Genomic DNA, 16,962 nt, shown 5'->3' with positions numbered 1-16,962 from the left:
ATCCACCAGCATCATGAGTCAAGTGACCAAAAGCAACAAGGCGTAATTTACTTTATTCCCTTGGAGTCTATGCTTTTGAATAAAGCAAACACAACTCAATGCACCTTAAGAATCAAGGAAAATAAAAGTTAGATCAGTGATTATATCATTTTGGAGTCCTTTAATAATTACTCCTGAAAGTTTTAGATTATGTTCCTAACAAGTTTGACAGCATTTTTTGTAACTCAGCTAGTATGTGTAGAATTGAATTCTTTATTTGGGATGGACAATATCACCTTGAAATAATAACGGCAAATAGCTTTTCTGGACAACCTGTCCAGAAACAAAAAACCATCGAGAGTTCCAGGATAGGCGTAGTTAGTGTCGGGGTAAAATTAAAAAATAAATAAATTACATGACTCACCAACTGATCACTGTACCTTCTGAGCACATTTATTTTTAGAGGTATTCAAGTGTTACCTCTTATTTTCACTGACGCTTCTGCCAAAGTATTCTTCAGTCTTTGGAACTACTTCTCAGACTATTGGATACTTTCAAACATAAAATTGCTCTCCTGCACATGCACAACTATACTTCACCCCTACATATCTTCCACTCCTACCCCAACATGCACATCCCCTCCAGGAAAGCAGTAAGATTAATAAAAATAAAATATTGAAAGCAAATAAATAGATGGCACACTTAATATAGTATAGTATGAAGAGGTTTTATTTACAAAGAGATTATTCAAAAAGGAGTTCGTGGCACATATATTAGAACCACAAAGGATTATCGAGAATCCATGGCTATTAGCCGCCATTCGCCCACCACCATAGACTTGGAGGGATGAAGGAAAGGAGAAGTTACTGGAAGCCAAAAGAAGAGGAGAGTGTATCACAGCAGGCTGCCTTGAGAGGACTAAAGGCTTTCTGTGGAGGAACCGAGTCAGCCTGAGAAAACCTCACAGGAAGAAGGCTGGGAAGCTGGAGAGCGCTGATGTTATGAAAACATGTCAGCCCTGCAGGGAGAGGCAGGGTGGAGTAGGGGAGAGAGTGGATTTGTGGGAGAAAAAGAAAGTTATCTGGTATGGCAACATTGGAAGAAGCCTGAGCAAGGGAGAAAAAGCCACTCATTTGCAACAATGAATGCTTATCTTATTTCCCCTTGGCAGATGCGTTTGGGTATGAATGACCCTGGAAATAATGGGATTCTGCTCCCAGAGAATCCAACAAATATCCGTTGATCAGCAGTTACTATGTGTCAAGAATTACTCCAAACACTAGGGATTAGGATATGAATAAAGCACCGACACTGTCCTGCAGAAGGTCATAGTCGGGGAAAGATTTAGGCCCATAAACAGATCATTGCAACATAATATAAAAAGCACAGTCAGTCAAAGCATGAAGTCCTTAAGGGCATGGACTAAATCGTGTTCTTTTTTGTATAACCAGCACCTAGCAAAATGCCTGGCACATACTAGGGCTAAATAAATGTTGAATAAGTGAAAAGTGTTACAGGGAATATACAGGGAGGCAAGCTTGGAAGAGCCAGCTCTGCCCTCTGACAAGTCTTCAGCAAACCTGTGAGATGGCGAAAATGTGCAGTTCACAGGTGTGTTGTTTTACTCCTTCATTTACACAATTTTTCATTATTTATTCCTTAAAAATATTTAGGGTTTCCTTTTAGTTCGTCTGTGTCAGTGAAATGCTCCATCAACCCCACGTAGACTGCCGCTTGTCCCCTCTGTTATGAATTATCCCATTTCCTAGCTCCCTGTTCTGTTTTTTGTGTATGTGTGTACACACATTTACATACACACACACACACATTTTTAAACATATAATGTATGTTTTGAAATTATTCGATATATAAAATATTGTAGGTGATAAAGAAGGCATACTGAATCATTGGGAAAAAATGGTCTACTCAATTGCAGTGGGACAATTAGCTGGCAATTTGGGATGAAAGTAAATTTATAGTCTATTTCATGCTTCATATTACATTAATTTCAGATTGAGTTAAGGTTTTAAAATGGAAAAATGAAGTGATAAAAATACAGGGAGAAAATTAGTACTATGTATGTTCATCTTGAGATAGGAAAATTTTAGTTTGAAAAAATTTACTGTAAATAAAGGTGAAAAATAAATGACGATGAGAAAAATATTTGCAATACGTATGACATAGGGCTGATATCCATTGTTAAACAGAGAAGAGGGCTCTGTGACCAGGCTTGGAAGCACCTGTGAAAGCAGCATTTCCCCACAATATAAATAAAGCCAGTGTGTATACTGTTTCTCTCCTACACTGTAGCTTAGTAAATGAATAGAAAACACAAGGTAAAATTATAGCAATATTGGCCAGAGCGTGAGCAAGTTGAGGACATACACAGGTTTGTGAAGAACTCTTACAAATCAAAAAGAAAAAGCAAACATGTCAATAGTAACTAGGTAAAAGGCATGAATAAGCAATTACAAAGTATAAGCGGACATTAAACATATGAAAAAATATTTATTTTTTTTAATCTAACAAGTTGACAATGCTTTAAAAGAGAATAAAATCCAATTTGGGATAAAATTTAGGAAAATTAGCACTAGTATACTTTCTTGTCAATATAAGTTGCTTCAGCTTTTCTATGCAATAGACTCTTGTACTGAATATAAAAGACAGCCATGGGGCCAGCCTGGTGGCACATTGGTTAAGTTCACGTGTTCCGCTTTGGCAGCCTGGGGTTTGCTGGTTTGGATCCTGGGTATGAACCTGTGCACCACTGCTGTGGCAGACATCCCACATATAAAGTAGGGGAAGATGGGCATGGATGTTAGCTCAGGGCCAGTCTTCCTTAGCAAAAAGAGGATTGGTGGCGAATGTTAGCTCAGGGCTAATCTTCCTCAAAAAAATAAATAAATAAAAAATAAGTAAATAAAAGACAACCATGATATTGTCTAAGAGAAGCCAGATTTTTAAAAAAATGAATAGATAAAAACATAATATGGCTCTTTGACAATATGAAGAAATTATTGATAATTTGTTAATGATTGATATTGATACTGTGGTTTGTTTTGTGAAAGACTTCTTCTATTTTAGAGGTAAATATTGAAGTGTTTATGGATGAAATGAAAGGTCATCTGGATTTGCTTTAACATAATTCTAGACTGGAGGGATAGGAGAAGGTAGAGATAAAACAAGATGGCCATGTCTTGATAACTGTCGATGGCACAGGGAGAGTCATTACACAGTTTTTCTACTCTTTGATATATCAAAAAAAAATCCATAGTAAAAAATTTTTAAGCTGTTCGTATCCTAACATTCACATTTTGTAAGAAATACGATCATAATGCATTATGGGTAGAAAAAAGAACAGATGGAAAGATACTGAAAGTTAACAGTAGTTATCTTGGGTAGTTTATTTTTCTCCCCTTTGCTTCCCCATGTATTCTGAAATTTTTACAATGAACATAAATTACTTTTATTGCCAGTAAAATAAGTTTCTTAAAAACGCATTCAGTGCAGTCACCTTAATCTTAGAAAACAGGAGCCATGAAAAACCAATTAATATATTTTTTTTTAGGAGACATTTTTATCTTCAAGTATTTCACCATTTTTATATTCCTTTCCTTCCCTCCACCTGTTTTCAGTTCACAACTATTAGGCATACTGTTCACTGGCTTAGATTCACTTTTCTTTCATAATTTATTTTCTATTCCATCTCTTTTCTTCTTCCTACTTGGTACATCTCAATATTAGGTCTTCATTTTAACTAACCACAATTAAACATTACTAACTAAATCCAACATTTACCTCATCACACTTTCATCTGAAACCTATGAGGACTCATTTATAATATAAGCTACAAGAAACATAGAGCAAAATGAAAAAAATGCCTTAAGATATTTCCATTATTCAGGCGGACATCATTGTAATGGACTTGTAAGCAGTAACGTTAGAGGCCACCAAAGTAGAAGTGTGCTTTAAACGAATTTTTTAAATAACAGTGAACTATATTTGTCCCTTGCACTTGGGCAGAGCGGAGTAATTCAAGAGCAAAGAGAAAAGTGAGTTTACAATAAAATGTTTAAGGGCACAAAGTTGGGTCTTCTGCCTCCTCCTACCCCCGCCCCCATCAAGTTTGCAGAATACTTGTTTTGCAATGATAATAAGAACCTTATCATTATCTTTATTATCATCCCAACATTGTACTGAGCATATTCCATCTATGGTCACTGATCTCCATAACTACCTCCACAGTTTTATACTAGTATCCCTCTATTACAGTGGAAGAAACTGAAACTCAAAGAAAGATTAAGTATATAGTTCAAAGTTGCACAGCCTGGATTCAAATACTATTTCTATCTTATGTCAAAGCCTGCGCTCTTTCAATTCCACCACACTGCGTTTATGAACAGAGTGCATTACATGGATTGATGGGGAATAAGATGGGAAAATAGTGAGGGCAAGAAAGCATGAGATGTAGCAACATTAAAGGGAGAATAAATACTCATTTCAGATGTGATGGTTATTCTTATTCTATGTTTTCAGCAGTAAACGTGCACTAAAGGAATTTATAACAACATTTTAAATTTAAAAAGACATCCCTCTTGCCATTTGCTGCATCCCAATGTGTACTGGGACGATTCATGGATTCAGAGGATATTAAAGCTGGAAGGAACAAGAGAAATCATCTAATAGAATCTTTCCCTTCTATGAAAAAAAAAAGCAGCTATAAGAGAATATTGTGAAGTGCTTCTTTATAAGCTCAATTGCTATTGCTATTTATGATACTAAAAAACAATTGGGTGTGAATTTGATTTTGTCTGAAAATTCCTCTAGTAGCATACACATCTATACTCTAAGTGCGGTAAACATGACATATATTCGAGTAAATCAGCTACAGTAGAAGGGGCAAGACACTGAACTGGAACTAGAAGCCTGAGGCTTTGGTTTCCCTTGGGTTTCTAACAAGTCGTGTGTCCTTAATGACTTAGACTGTCAGATTACTGATGAGTAAATAGAAGCATTTGGACTGAGCTCCCTTCTCTTGGACTCTGCAAAGGGGAACAACTTTAGAGTCCTGGCAGCGAGGATGCAGCTCCTTTGTTGACAAGCAAGAGGGTGTTGTGATTAGACTTGAAGTCACCTGGACAAATCACGTTTTCTCAAGATATAAGTAAATCCACAGGTACACACTCTATCTCCCAAAGTTTGGATTAGTAAATGAATAGAAAATGTAAAGGAAAATTACAGCAATACGAGGCAGACTGTGAACAGTGTAAGGTTATCCACAGTCTTTTTATATAAACAGACATTTGTAACTCAGTTAAGATAGTGTAACCTTAACCAACTAGAAAAAAAATCAGGGTGAGCAAGAAACTGAGACTTTGAGATCTCAGGCAACTGACTCATGAGAGAGCCACAGGAAGAGTCAAACATTGATTTGTTTAAGAAATTGGTTAAAGTAAAAGAAAATATAGCTATATAACATTTTCTATATGTCTCCACTCAGGTTTTTAAAAATTAACCTTGTTTATTGCTTTACCTCTATATTGGGATCTATTGATTTGTAAATAAGTGATATAACTTTCATTATTAATATTCTGCATCTACTTTTTATTTTTTAAAGATTTTTTATTTTTTCCTTTTTTCTCCCAAAGCCCCCTGGTACAAAGTTATATATTTTTTAGTTGTGGGTCCTTCTAGTTGTGGCATGTGGGCCGCCGCCTCAGCATGGCTTGATGAGCGGTACCATGTCCACGCCCAGGATTTGAACCGGTGAAACCCTGGGCCGCCAAAGCAGAGCGCACAAACTTAACTACTTGGCCACTGGGCCGGCTCCTGCATCTACTTTTTAAAAATCTAATTCAAATAAATCTGCAAATGATTCAGTAAATAGCTATTCAGACACCTCACTCACTAGTATGTGGGATATTATGGCATTAGTTACACTTTCAAAGTGTCTGAGAGAAATGGCCTCAACATAAAAATGTGATGCTATTTTTGTGGTGGCATCACCAGGGGCAGGCACCGCTAGAATCTGGAGACTGGAATCTGCAAATTTATGGCCTTCATACATTTTGTTACTCCCACTCACCAATTTTGTTCATACATGCCTCGTTCTTTGACTCAAATGACATGGATAGTAACACAGCAGACAAGAAAAAAATTAACCGTGGCTATGTCTGCTAAGTAGTGACACAGATTATTTTGAGGAAAAATAATAAGCACTATTTGAAGACCCATTTACTCTAGAACACTGCATTTTTCCTTTATTTTGCAATCCTATTCTACTTTAAATACTGCTTCACAGTGTTTTCATTTGTTTATGTATTTACCAAACCAAATTCTCTAGTATGTTGTAGATAAATATAACTAGAAGTCATGTGAACTGCTTGATCTACCTTTTCCGCTTTATTAGTAATTACTCATTTGTCTTGCTAAGAAATATCAGAAGGGCTTATTTTTCAAAATTTGAAATCAGTGTTCAGATTGATCCTCTGAAAGTAAAGTCAAGCTCTGAGAAATTTCTTTGAGGGCAAATAAATACAAGGAAGTCAAAATATGGATGCAGTTTCCTGTTTCATAGAGAAAGCCCTCCCAGTAAGGCTCTCAATGTACCCACTGACTGGATAGCCTGGCAGTTCCATAGGCCATCTTGCTATACTCTGATATACCTATTATACCAATTTACTCATACCCAAATATAATAATATATACTAACAGAGAACAACGCAATGTTGGAAATGTCACTGGGTACCATTGCAGACATAAGGCATACGCAGCAAGGAATGAAAGAAGAGGAAGAAATAAGATAGAAGACAAAGAGACAGATATAGTGGAGACCAAAAAAAAGGAGGGGTAAGGCTAGCAAAAAGTACAGAAAAATAATTTAAAATGAAACAGAATGGTAGTGAGAAGTATAATGTCCAATACCGTGTAATACTTGGCCGTGTGGCTTATTCTCTTATACTTAAAATTGACCTGCAGTCTTTCATCAGAAAAGTGGCTTATCTGAATGATTTATATGGCATATTTGGAAAAACAGTCCTTTTGACAGGCTTTTTTTTTTTTCCTGCTATTATCACCCCCACTGAAAGGAAAGAAATAGACACATGTAGGATCAAAATATTTCTGAGTGTCATTCAAGAATTTTTTTTTCTTTTGAGGAAGATTAGCGCTGAGCTACTGCCAGTCCTCCTCTTTTTGCTGAGGAAGCCTGGCCCTGAGCTAACGTCTGTATCCATCTTCCTCCACTTTATATGTGGGACAGCCACCACAGCATGGCGTGCCAAGTGGTGCCATGTCCACACCCAGGATCCAAACCAGGGAACCCCGGGCGGCTGAGAAGCGGAGCGTGTGAACTTAACCGCTGTGCCACAGGGCCGCCCCCTCAAGAACTTTTTATACGTCTGTATCCTGGCTCAACACAAGACTAGCTCACTTTGCTCAACTCCTAGCATCCTTTAGAGGTAGGAATACATAAAATATTCATAAATCAAGTCATATATTAAATATATAAGTGAAATTCTTCCTGTAAAAACATTTTCTTAAAATAGAAACTTCTTTTGTAAAATAATCCCTGGCTTATATATTATATATTTTTTGTATTTCTTATGCTCATTTATTGTATTTGCTCAGAGCGTGGCAAACCTGAGTTTTTGCTGAAAGACTAAATTTTGCATTTGTTTTATTAATGGATACATTCCAAAGCTTGTTGGTTTTTAAATTAGTTTATGCCATAGGTAGGCTCCACTTACATGTTGAATTTTCCTACGTATTGATTAATGTGTTTAGTCTTCTTACGTGTCTTTACCCCAGTGAATAGTATTCAGGGTAATATGAAAAGAAACCCTAATTAAATGTAAAAATATTCTAAAGAACTACTCAAAATAGTACTGACAGATGTTCAATGAAATGTTCTATTTTCCTAATAATTAAAAAGCAATTGATTGAAGAGAAAAGTGTGCTTCTTATCCCTTTTGTGCTGTAACTGGTAGCATTTTAATTGCCCAAAGCTTTGCTCATCTTCTTTCATGGTTCATGTTCATGAATGTTCACTACATAGTTGAAAACTGGGGATACATGCTTCCTTTCTTCCTAGAAGATCCGTTTATGTCACTAGCTCTTCAGATTATTTCTTCTTAAAATTTAGGATGAATAAAATACAAAAGCTTTGAATTGTGTTGTTTATTATAACGAAGATGGTACAACAGTATCTCTGCTGAGATTTCTGTATGTTCTTGAGATTCTAAAGAAAATATTGTTTGGATTTTTATGGCTTGAACTTTTTGGTCAATTGCAGAAATTGCTTCGCCCTATGAGAAACTTTTTGGATTGAAATTTGGATAACATAAGGGGTCAATATCCAAAATACACAAGGAACTCATACATCTCAACAACAAAAAAACAAACAAGCCAATTAAAAAATGGACAAAAGATCTGAACAGACATTTTTCCAAAGAAGATATACAGATGGCCAAAGGTACATGAAAAGATGTTCAACATCACTAATTATTAGGGAAATGCAAATCAAAACTGCAATGAGATATCATCTCACACCCATCAGAATGGCTATAAATAACAAGACAGGAAATAATAAGTATTGGAGAGGATGTGGAGAAAAGGGAACTCTCATACACTGCTGGTGGGAGTGCAAACTTGTGCAGCCACCATGGAAAACAGTATGAAGATTCCTCAAAAAATTAAGAATAGAACTACCATAAGATTCAGCTATCCCACTACTGGGTATTTATCCAAAGAACATGAAAACATGAATGTGTAAAGATATATCCACCCCTATGTTCATTGCTGCATTATTCACAATAGCCAAGACTTGGAAGCAACCTAAGTGCCCATCAAGGGACGAATGGATAAAGAAGATGTGGGATATATACACAATGGAATACTCAGCTATGAAAAAAATGAAATCTTGCCGTTTGTGACAACACGGATGTGCCCTGAGGGTGTTATGCTAAGTGAAATAAGTCAGATGGGGAAAATCAAATACTGTATGATTTGATTCACAAATAGAAGATAAAAACAACAACAACAAAGAAACACATAGATACAGAGACTAGATTGGTAGTTATCAGAGGGGAAGGGAGAAGGGCGAAAGGGGTGACTAGGCACATGTGTGTGGTGATGATGGTAACTACTCTTTGGGTGGTGAACATGGTGTAATCTACACAGAAATCAAAATATAATATGTATACCTGAAATTTATATAGTATTATAAACCCATGTTACCTCAATAAAATAAAGTTTAAAATTTTTTTTAAAAAAGAATAACTTTGGGTAAGATCATCTGTCCGCAAATCCCAGAATTAATTATTTAAAAGAAGAAAATAGAATAGCTACAGTTTCCAAAGAGTAGGAAACTGGAAGGGAGCATACCTATCCACTTTTCTTTATTCCAAAGACATCCGACGTCTTTGTGCTAGCACACTGCTCCCCAGGGCTGTCACTGTACTTAGATCTGCTCTGTTGAGCAGGTCTTCACCATTAAGGATTTAACTATGTTGTGCCCCTAAATGGATCTTGAGTTTGTTTGGAGTTTTTGGCAGAGAAACCCAGGTCTTCCCATTGCTAGGGAACCCTCTTCAATCTAGGAAGTCTGTCTTTCCTGACTGGGTGTGCAGCTCAAAAAGGAAAGCATAGGAAGCAGGGAGAAAACAAGGGCATCGTGGACAAGTTAATTGTCAGTTTCTAGACAGATCACTTGATATTTTTATTCTATACTCAATTAGAGCCTCTCTTAGTATTAAACATGTAGAATTTGAAAGCATAAAAGCATAGAAAAGAGTGGAAATAATTTGGGGCAGAGAATCTTTAAGAATTTCTCGTATAACACCATGTAAACAGCTGCTTCTAGCCTTCCACCTCCACACAGTCAATAACACACATCCAGATAAGCAACAGGAAGAGAATAGAGTTGCCATTGCTATCATGGAGAGAATGTTTCATGAGATTGATTTTCCTGTCACCATGAAATCCCACAATGGCCGTATACACATTGAGACTTTGTGGCTAACTTCATATCTGCAAGCTTGTGAAGCGGGGGTTAACTGCCACTTTTTGTAAATAGTCAGGTAACCTGACTTCTTTTAAGATTGGGATGTGTGAGTCCAAGTGAATTTTCTTATCTTTGAGCAGAATAATTCTTTCTTTCCTTCACCAAATAGAGATTGACAAACTTGAATAAGACATGGTCCCTGACCTTGAGCACTTAACAATTTCATGACAAAGACAAACATATAAATCAAATCAGGCAGATAATCTATCTTGAACCTGAATCAAATAAGTGGAGGCAAAACAAATGCACTGCGGTATGACCAGTGTGTACTAGGGGCTCTCTTGGATCATTCCGAGGACAATATAGTCAGCCTGCTGACGAATGTGCCTATACCGAGGCTGAATATACAGGTCTCAGCACAGTTTCTGAACTAACTCATGGTCCAGAAGGCTGGAATACTATTAGTTTACCCTCCTTCTGTATAATGACAGCTCAGACAATGTCCCCCAGGTAGCATTTCATTTTTACTCATAAGTGCCAAACACAACTGTTATGTTGACCCCAATCACAGACCTCTTTTTTTAATTTATTAAGACTTTATGTTTTTAGTGCAGTTTTAGGTTCACAGCAAAATTGAGAGGAAGGAACAGATTTTCCATATATCCCTGCCCCCACACATGCATAGCCTCCCACAATATCAATATCCTCCACCAGAGTGGTGCATTTGTTACAATGGATGAACCTACATTGACACACCGTTATCACTCAAAGTCCGTAGTTTACAATGTGGTTTGCTGTTGGTGTTGTACATTCTATGGGTTTGGACAAACATATAATGGCATGTATCAATCATTACAGTATAATACGGAATTGTTTCACTGCCCTAAAAATCCTCTTTGCTCTGCTTATTTATCCCTCCTTATCTTCCACACCCCTACAACCAGTGATTTTTTATTGTCTCTATGTCTTATCTGGAATGTCATCTAGTTGGAATAACATAGCATGGAGCCCTTTCTGATCGGCTTCTTTCACTCAGTAAGATGCATTTAAGGTTTATCCATGTCTTTTGATAGAGTGATAGCTTATTTCTTTTTAACACTGAATAATGTTCCATTGTCTGGATGTGCCACTGTTTATATATCCATTCACCTACTGAAGGACATCTTCTTTGCTTCCAAGTTTGGGCAATTTTGAATAAAGCTGCTATAAACATCTGTGTGCAGGTTTTCATGTGGACTTAAGTTTTCAACTCCTTTGGGTAAATACCAAGGAGCCTGATTGCTGGATTGTACGACAAGAGTTATGTTTAGTTTTGTGAGAAACCGCCAAACTGTCTTTCAAAGTGGCTGTACCATTTTCCATTCCCACTAGCAACAAATGAGCATTCCTGTTGCTCCACATCCTTCCCAGTATTTGGTGTTGTCAGTGTTCCAGATTTTGGCCACTCTAATAGATGTGTAGTGGTATCTCGTTGTTTTAATTTGCATTTCCCTGATGACATGATGTGGAGCATCTTTTCATATGCTTATTTGCCATCTGTACATCTTCTTTGGTGAGGCGTCTATTAAGCTCTTTGGTCCATTTCTCAATCTGGTTGCTTTCTTATTGTTGAGTTTTAAATGTTCTTTGTATATATTTTTTTTAAACATATGTTTTACCCTTTTTAACAAGGCCACGTTTCTTTCTTTTTTTTTTTCCTTTTTCTCCCCAAAGCCCCCGGTACATAGTTGTATATTCTTCGTTGTGGGTCCTTCTAGTTGTGGCATGTGGGACACTGCCTCAGCATGGTTTGATGAGCAGTGCCATGTCCGCGCCCAGGATTCGAACCAACGAAACACTGGGCCGCCTGCAGCGGAGCGCGGGAACTTAACCACTCAGCCACGGGACCAGGCCCCGTTCTTTGTATATTTTAGATAACAGTCTCTTATCAAATGTGTCTTTTGCAAATATTTTCTCCCAGTCTGTGGCTTGTCTTATTCTCTCTCTCTTTTTTTATAATACCTAATTTATAGGGCTGTTATCCTTTTTCTTTTTTTAAGATTGGCCTGAGCTAACATCTGTTGCCAATCATCTTTTTTTCTTCTTCTTCTTTTTCTTCTCCCCAAAGCTCCCCAGTACATAGTTGTATATTCTAGCTGTAGGTCCTTCTAGCTCTGCTATGTGGGACGCCACCTCAGCATGCTTGATGAGCAGCGCTAGGTCTGCGCCCAGGATCCAGATCAGCAAAACCCTGGGCCACTGAAGAAGAGAGTGTGAACTTAACCACTCAGCCATGGGGCCAGCCCCTGTCTTATTCTCTTGACATTATGTTTCACAGAGCAGAAGTTTTTGATTTTGGTGAAGTCCAGCTTATCCATTATTTCCTTCATAGCTCATGCCATTTCTGTTGTAACTAAAAAGTTATCACCATACCCAACGTCATCTAGGTTTTCTCCTACAGTATCTTCTAGGAGTTTTATAGTTTTGCATTTTATATCTAGGTATGTGGTCCATTTTGAGTTAAATTTTGTGAAGGATGTGGGGTCTGTGTCTAGATTCATTTTTTTCATGTGGAAGTCCAGTTGCTCCAGCACCATATGTCAAAAAGACTATCTTTTCGCCATTATATTGCCTTTGCTCCATTGTCCAAGATCAGTTGATTATATTTTTTGGGATCAGTTTCTCAACTCTCTATTCTGTTCTATTGATCTATTTGTCTATTCTTTTGCCAATACCACACTGTCTTGATTACTGTGACTTTATAGTAAGTTTTGAAGTCGAGCAGTGTCAGTCTTCCAATATATTGTGTGGGCTGTTCTGGGTCTTTTGCCTCTCTGCATAAGCTTTAGATTTAGAAGAGTAACTTCCCTGACCTTCAGTTCCCTCAACTGTAAAATGAGGATAATAATAATATACCCACTTCCTGAAACTGTGTTTCAGCATTTAGCAAAGTAACAAGGAAGTAGTATGCACTTAATGTCTTTGATATTTTTCCTGAATTATTTCAATAAGGCCAAAATTAATTAAGTGTGTATATATGCATTCCAAGTGTGTGTGTGTGTTTACAGGGCGTATACATGTCAGCTTCTTGGAGGACAGGGCTTAGGTTCTTATGATTTCACAATCCTTTTTTTACATATAACCTTTTTATTTTGCACTTCCTGTTTTAACTTTAAACATAGAAGGGACAATTTCTAGACAATCAATAGAACAGCTGCTAGGGGAAAAAAATAGAAATGAAGTGGCTAGATGATTGAAGGTTGACACTTAAAAGAATAGTCTTGCAGTTAACAGCTGTGTATTCCAGAAATAAATATCTGATAAATACACCATAACAAAGAGCAAAAATTGCTATCTAATGTTAAGAATTCATAGCTAGAGAGCTGAGAACTATTGAAAAACAATGGCAAATTTTCAGCATTGACCTTATTTTCTAAACGAGTTATAGTTACATGATAAGAAACAGGAAAAATAAGAATAAATCCCCTGACAAAGTCTAAATTGTGTGGCATTTAAGGCGTACATGAACACTGTGAAATATACTTTAGACATCATCTGAAGCTTTTAAAACATGTTTTGAATATTGAACAATAAATGTAGGTCATTGTAAATGGCCATGTTCTCCTTCAGCTCTAACAATCTGTCTGTTCTTGTCATCTGATCTTGGTCTACACGGAGACATTACACTCTGCATCCCCCCCCACCCCCCCACCCCCCCCACACACACATACCCACCATTCTCTTGTCTTTTGTCCTTTCAGTGGTGTAGATCTGCCATCTTCTCTGTGTGATGAGAGGGCTTACGAAATTAGAAAGCCTGGGTACCCTTCTGTGAGGTCCCATTTCCTGAATGTGATACATTGGGCAAGCTTTTGCCTCTCTGAGCTTTAGTTTCCTTATTGTAAAATAGAGAGTCAAGTGAGCTAATCTCTGACACAGACCTTTAAGAAAAAATTTTGAAGCATCACCCAAATGCAAGATATCATTATTAATCTCAGGAAATACTGTGAACTGGGTAGTAAAAAGGACCAGTTTCTAGGTAGTTTTTCTCCCAGGAAACAAAACAAACCCTGAATCTATTTGGCTTCCTGTTTCTGTATCTCCTAGCTACAGCAAATTCAGAGGTATGTGAAAATCACTCTAGTGCCTTCCTTAGCTGATATGTACTTCCCAGTTCACGTGGATTACATAAGCCCTCACTTATTCACTTAACAAATACTGATTGAGTACCTTTTGTACCTTTTTAATGTCAAGCACCACACTTGATGTTTCTGGACAGATCTGTGAAAAAAACATAGATCCTGGCTCTCTTGGAGCTTAGCATTCTATCTGAAGGTGGAAGGAGGGAAGGTGGGTGGAGAAGGGAACAGACAATAAATAATAAATATGGAAAATCACTAATATTCACTGTATGTTAGAGGATGATAGTGCTGTGGGAAAAAGGAGCAGAGCACATAAAGGGACGGGGAAGCCTGTCGGGAAAGGGTTGTCAGCCGAGTGGAAGGAGGGGTCTAGTTGCATCATCTAACAGAGTAGGCCTCCAGGAGAAAGTGACTTCTGAGCAAAGACTTGAAGGCTGAGAGGATTACTCAGGAGACTATCTGGAGAAGAATGTTCCATGAAAGGGACACCCAGTGCCAAAGCCCCATGGTGGAGCTTTCTTGGCATGTTTGAGAACAGCTTTGTGTCTGGAGAAGAGTGAGTCAGGGGAGAGCAGCAGGAAAGGAAGTTAGAAAATAACATCATACCTAAAATGTGTGACTCTTATCAAAACTTTCAAAGATAAGCTTCTTTGTTCTGTACATTCTAAAAGCAAGAAGACTTCCGCTTTTGCTCTGATGCCTAGAATTGTTTCAACAATACTTGACTACTTCTTATCCCTTACTGGTGGAAAAACACTACACTGGTGGTGTAGTACCCATTGACTGTTTTCCTTCAGCCCTTTTCCTCTTTTCTGACTATAACCAGCTTTGAAAAGCCTGAACTCCTCTCACACACACCCTAAATTTGCTTTAACAGCTGCTCCCAGTAGGCTGTAGCTTTCTTTCCAGGTTTTCTCCCTGCTCTCCATTAAAGTCCTTCTACCCCAGGGTAGGTGGTCCACAGGGACAATCTTCTCTTCCCCTTTATGCCCTTCATCCAGCTGCCCAAAGAAAACAACTGTCAACAAGAGAGAAAACTTAGGGGGTCTCCATTCCTATTTGATTACAAGGAAGGGGAGAACAGGATGAACCCAAGAGCATGTAATTTAAAAATCAAGCCCATCTCCCCCATGTTGAAGTCAGAGAAATGGAGGCACAAAGATATTCATTGCTTTTCTTTCATCACAAGAAACCATAAGATACTGTGAGTATTATGATACTGTTTACCCCAGGCAGGACGGGAAACCTTACAACATTACTCTACGACAGAAGTGGAGTTATGCTCTCCTCTATCAAATTTTCTTCCTTGGTTCAGACTCTGTTTCATTGAATTAAATTTATATTTATCAGATAAAGCCGTTTAGTATTTTTGCCGGGTTTGCACTGGGAAGGGTTTAGATTTTTTCTGAGAAGTTTTAATAAAACATAAACTGGTTCCACTAAGATTCTTTTTAAAAATTCAGACAATCTGATCTTTAGGGCAGGATTTTTTGAACAGTTGTAATAATTTCCTAACACCTTCTGTAATACATCATTATGCTGTTTTATAGCACATTTGGGTGATAACTTTTATATTCGTTTTATCCAAATCCTGACATCATGTAGATCTGGCATTAAATTATTTTGTTTGGGATTCTACTTTTAAGTAGCTGAATGTCAAAATAACTTAAAAGGATGTTTTAAGAAGAACGAACAAAGAGAAAACATCTGCCCTCCAGTTTGGCAGGTTTCTATGGATACAATCCTGTCTATAAGAGAAAATTAGGTCACTGTGGAATTTAGTATAAGGAGAGCATTTGAAAGAGCTTGCATTCTTTGCTAAGCAGGGGCTGTTAAGGAAAACCGTTCAGAGAAAGAACCCTGAAACTTTAGAGTTGTCTAGTCTTACCTAACCTCTTCCACCAGTTTGCTTCATTCTGATTTCTGCACTTCCCTCCCCCTTATAGACGCACTTTCTTTACTAGGAAGTCTATATTCTCTAATGGCAGTGGGGAGACTCGCCGTGACTTTCCAAACCTCTCAGCGGTAGACAGACATTGTTTCCGATGCCCTTCCCTCTGAGGAAATCAAGCTGATTGTTTCTACTTTGTTTGGAAATCCCAAGGCTTCCATTATGCATGGGTCATCCCTCAGGCTCTCCTGAGGAGAGTGAAAGGGATCAGGCAAATGCAAACACTCTCAAAGTTTTCTTCTGCCAATCTTCAAGGTCAATGTGGTTCTTCTTTGGCCAAAATGATGCCATTAGCCAGTCAATCAATGATAAAGGACAGAGGAAAAGAAAAAGTGGGATATCTTGAAAGCCACAAGAAAAAAAATCATGAAAAATATTGGTAGATTTGACTATATATGAGTTTGTCTTTATAAAACTAAATATATTTCCGTAAGTCAAAAAATATCATAAATACATATAGTGTATCTCTGGAAAGAAGTACAAGAAATGTGTTTCAGTGGTCGTCTCCACTGAAAGGAAGCAAGAGATTAATTTTAAAGAGAATAGTCTACTACGCTGATGGTAGTATAGCAAAATGGGCACTCTCAGAATTGCTAGGGAAAGTCGAAATTGAACATCCTGTCAAAAAAGCAATTTGCCATCTCAATCAAGGAACTTAAAAAGTTTCATGCCTTTTATCTTAGTAATTCCATTTTCAGGAATGTATTTTAAAGAAATAAGCTGAAATGTAGAGGAGGGTTTTTATAGCAAATATGTTACTGAAGTATTTTTTATAAAAGTGAAAACATAGGAAAATTTAAAAGCCCCGAATGAGGTAAGATTAGGTAACCCTTTTCCTATTTCTCATTATTTCGTACATACGTTTGTTCTAGCAGCCATCATATTGGGTTCTCTTTATTTGCATGCAT

General features: G+C 37.4%; 1 long non-coding RNA gene across 2 annotated transcripts in view; it reads right to left on the bottom strand.

Annotated features, from left to right (window-relative positions):
* Nucleotides 1-14,041, bottom strand: part of LOC106841204 (uncharacterized) — a 39,120-nt gene extending 25,079 nt beyond the window's left edge. For both annotated transcript variants that reach the window (XR_011505972.1, XR_011505971.1), the window contains exon 1: nucleotides 13,697-14,041. This is a non-coding gene — a long non-coding RNA (uncharacterized lncRNA). The remainder of the gene's footprint in view (nucleotides 1-13,696) is intronic.
* Nucleotides 14,042-16,962: the final 2,921 nt, after the last annotated feature.

This window comes from Equus asinus, chromosome 9, assembly GCF_041296235.1.
Source record: "Equus asinus isolate D_3611 breed Donkey chromosome 9, EquAss-T2T_v2, whole genome shotgun sequence".
Lineage (NCBI taxonomy): Eukaryota > Metazoa > Chordata > Mammalia > Perissodactyla > Equidae > Equus > Equus asinus.
The sequence above is the reverse complement of the archived record's forward strand: the minus strand, read 5'-3'. Positions and strand labels throughout refer to the sequence as shown.